Here is a 4,483-nt window from a genome sequence, read left to right as displayed (position 1 = left end):
GGTCGATAAAATAAGTACCAGTTGAGCACAGGGGTTGATGTAAATGACTTCCCCAGCCACTCAAAATTCCTGACCTTGTGACAAGATTAGAAAAATACATCATTATTATTACAATTACTATTGTTACTATTACAACTACCACTGTTGTTACTGCCGATAAGCAGGGATAGAAAAATCCTTTTTAAGACAAGCAATAAAAGACGAGAAGTTGTAGCGTTGTTATGGGAATAACTTCTGCTTGATTTCTACATTGTCAGTGTAGGACGTATCTTGCATACAAATGTGATGTAATAGTCACAAGGATATATAAACGATCTGAAACAAACTCTTTCAGCTAACGGCAAGCACAAAATAATGGACATGTTTTTACAGTCAAAATTATTTGATATCATTGCAGCTAATTTGTAAGCTCAGGTAAAGTGGTCACTTTGCTAATACACATTTCAAGATTTTTTTTAAGCAACATCATAATGATAGAGAAAAATAGGAATTTCTTATTAATAAACAGTTATGAATATACATAATTTAATGCCTTCACTGCATTCATTAATAAACAGTCTCTCTAAAGTAAATGCCCAAAATATTGGTTTTGTCCATTACATATTGGCAGCAGATAAGCCTCAAGCATCAGAATCTATCACAACATTTATTTACACTTCGTAACATATAAGCTGAGACAGTTGTTTTAAAGCAGTAGTCACCATTGAATATTGTGAATAAAGTAGACAGGTTGCCCTCATTAAAGGTTTACAAGAGAATGTTTATATATCAAAGCTTACTTGAAAATACTGAACTCAAGTTAGATGATGCAATATAACAATTGCTAGCATTAAAACAGCCTCAGATGACTGCCAGTTGCCATTATTTGCAATCAACAACATATTCTGTTAATTTGGTATTAGACCCTTACGACATGATCCTCATAATTTTCAGGATTTTCTCCATCATGTTGTGATTAGGACGGATTATAAATGCTGTTTTTTTTGGGTTTTTTTTTTTGCTGTGATCGTTTAATCGTTTAACGTCCGCTTTCCATGCTAGCATGGGTTAAACGGCAGAATTGTCTTGGAAAAGAATCTTTTTGTTATTCATGTGGGAAAAGAGTCATTATTCAAAGGTATGCTGAACTGATTAATAAAAATAATTATAATGATGATACTAAGTCTCTGAGTGCCATTTTTACAACATTTGCATCTGTTTCAGATTCTACTGCAAAGTCAAGTGTAACAACCACAATAAATAATAATGGTTATTATAAATCGATTCAGGAAATACAAAGTACAGAAAATTCTACTTGCACCTCATTTGTCATTAATATAAACTTGATTAAATCTACATCCCTTATAATTGCTATGGTTTCTTCAACATAAGAAAATAATAAGAGATTCTACCATTAGTAGTTACTCTTCACAATAATAATTATAACAGCATCAAAGTTTCAACAAAAGATAAGCTTTGTGTACTTTTACAGCTGAGACAAAGTTTTGCCTTTCTTCCCAATAATATGGGGATTATATCTAATAGCATTTTACTTACATTCTCAATTTGTATCTAATTACTATGCTTATAAACTCTCTTTAAATTTTTAAGTGCTTTCATAAAAATCGTAAAGCAAGATTACTCTTAGTTAATTTTATTCTGAAAAAAAAAAAAAAGATAAAGATTTTAATAATTCATGAGGTGCACACAAAACACAAGGATTCAGATGATAAAGTTATCTATTCATTCTCAGTACAGTCTAGATGATTCAAAAAGGAATATAGTGATCTGTATTATTTTTCTGCCATTGTCTAGAGCAATGGTTCTCAACCAGGGTCTACACGACCTTTGGGGGGTTCACATAAAATTTTGTCATTAAAATGTTTGTGCAATAAATTGTTTGTACTTCTACAATACACAAGGTGTTAAAAAACATTTTTTATGCAATTTCTTATAATATTTAATAATAAAAATATAATATTATTTTTTAAAACATCAAATGGTCATGAAGGGCCACCCGAATAAAATATGAATCAAAGGGGCCTATAAATAAAAAATAGTTGAGAAGCATTGGTTTAACCCTTTCATTACCAAGCTGGCTAAAACTGGCTCTGGCTCTCTAGTACAAATGCTTTGTTTTCATAAGTTTTGAATTAAAATCTTCCACCAAACCTTAGGCACAATTTATGTTAATGATAGCTAAGTTATTTTAGTAAATTCTTTGTTATATTTAAAATAATTGGAAGAAACACAGAGCATCTCAACAGAAATATGGTAACAAAAGGGTTAAAGCAATGGCAAGGAGCATGAATTGATACTTTATTGATAAGCATTTTCTTCTTTGAAAACCAGTCCTTTATTGAAAGCTGGTATGATAAAGACTAATGTCTCCCCATAGAGTATCCAGGTTTTAATTGTGAAAAAAACTAACAATGATGATTGATTATTTCAAAAACAGTTAACCAATATACCCCTTCAGATGCATAAACTTTGCCTTTAATCTCAATTTTAATAAATAGCGTTGCAAGATATAAATTTTTAGGAGACATAGTTTAAGTTAAAGAGTTCACTTTGAAATCATATGGTCCTGACCACAGTCTAGCTGTGCAACATATGGAATAAATGTCTTCTACTATAGCACTAGGTTGACCAAGACTTTGTGAGTGGATTTGGTAGAGGGAAACTGAAAGAAGGCTATTGTACACACACACACATGCAAACATATGTATGTGCATAAAAAAAAACATTTGAACGAGGTAAAAAGCATTCAAGCTAGGTCGTTGCCAGTGCCACTGGACTGGCTCCTGTGCAGGTGGCACGTAAAAAACACCATTTGAGCATGGCCATTGCCAGTACCGCCTGACTGGCCCTCATGCCAGTGGCACGTAAAAGCACCCACTACACTCTTGGAGTTGTTGGTATTAGGAAAGGCATCCAGCTGTAGAAACTCTGTCAGATCAGATTGGATCTTAGTGCAGCCATCTGGTTCACCAGTCCTCAGTCAAATCATCCAACCTGTGCGAGAATGGAAAGCGAATATTAAACAATGATGATGATGATGTGTATGTGTGTGTGTGTGTGTGTGTGTGTGTGTGTGTGTATGTATGACAAAAAATAATTTTTATCTCTTTCTATGGAAGCAAAAGGGTTTATAGGACTGCAAAAAAGAAGTGCTCAAATGTAAATGAGACAAGATAAAGAAACATTAATCATAGAACAAATATCAAATTCGAGTTAACAGCTGTATATATAACACCATACCTCAAACATTTGATCATATATAAATATCACCATGGTTCTTAAACATATCAAAATATACATATACATAAAAACACAGAAGGTAAAAATATATATGCAAATAAAATACAAATATAGAATGGCCTATCAAAAAGTAAATATAAACGACTAAAAATTCATAAAAATTCTAAAGCGGGTCATGTTACTAAAAAATCAAAATAAACTAAGATAAAATAAAATATCAATCCACTAAAAATATTTTTTAAAAGTTTATTTTACTCCCCTCACACAAGAGTACTTCCAAAAAGTTCAATTCTTAAAACCATGGTAGGTCAGAGTCCAGGAGCAAAAAGAGTTCCACAAAATCAATTCAAACACGCCTATTGCCATTTTGGGACCTCATTACCACGTTTCTATTACATTTAAAGTGTAACACTGCAATGACCCCTTCATCAGAATGAACAAAAAACACACACAGAACGAATCTAAAAAGTTCATACAACACCGCAAGGCTAATTTTAAAGATAAACCTATCACAGGACCAGTCTAAATTTTCTAACATACACAAAAAAGAAAAACCCGAATTATTTCATTGCTAAACATGCAGGTGGCTGTTGTTAATAGAAATTTAAACTCACCGGTTTCAAAACCCCATAAAACTAAATATTATTTACTACATCTATTTTTCCTTCTATATGCTTTCAGAAAAGTAGAAGAAAACTTATGTATATATGCATAGATGTGTGTGTGTGTGTGTGTGTGTGTGTCCTTGTTTAGACATCACTTGATAATTTTAACCAAATACCAACATCGTAAAAGCAGAGTTGTCTATTTGCAATTTCCATGAACCCATGTCTAGATATTGCTTTTTTTCTAATATTTCTTTTACTTGTTTCAATCATTAGACTGTGGCCGTGCTGGGGCACTGTCTTGAATTTTTTAGTCAAATGAATCAATGCCAGTGCTTATTTTTTAAAGCCAGGTACTTACTCTATTGGTCTCTGATATATATATATATATATATATATATATGTATATATATATTTGTTTTGCAAGATTTTTGATGTGAAATCGTGTGTTGAAAGAGATGTTGTTGTACTTGGGGATGGTCATATTGCCAGTTTAGTCAATAAAAACACACGCACTGTATATTTGGTGTTAATTTGCTTCAGCCACAAAATGGCTGATATTTAGCAAGGTGAGACACACATAAGAAGGAAGGAAACAAAAGACCACTGATGAGGTCACAGAAGTGTGACGAAAGAAC

General features: G+C 32.3%; 1 long non-coding RNA gene across 1 annotated transcript in view; it reads right to left on the bottom strand.

Annotated features, from left to right (window-relative positions):
* Positions 1 to 630: 630 nt before the first annotated feature.
* The window catches only part of LOC128247118 (uncharacterized), a 7,570-nt gene continuing 3,717 nt past the window's right edge, over positions 631 to 4,483 (bottom strand). The window contains exon 2 of the long non-coding RNA XR_016237982.1: positions 631 to 2,994. This is a non-coding gene — a long non-coding RNA (uncharacterized LOC128247118). The remainder of the gene's footprint in view (positions 2,995 to 4,483) is intronic.

Source organism: Octopus bimaculoides, chromosome 2 (genome assembly GCF_046866305.1).
Source record: "Octopus bimaculoides isolate indiv1 chromosome 2, ASM4686630v1, whole genome shotgun sequence".
Taxonomy (NCBI): domain Eukaryota; kingdom Metazoa; phylum Mollusca; class Cephalopoda; order Octopoda; family Octopodidae; genus Octopus; species Octopus bimaculoides.
The sequence above is the reverse complement of the archived record's forward strand: the minus strand, read 5'-3'. Positions and strand labels throughout refer to the sequence as shown.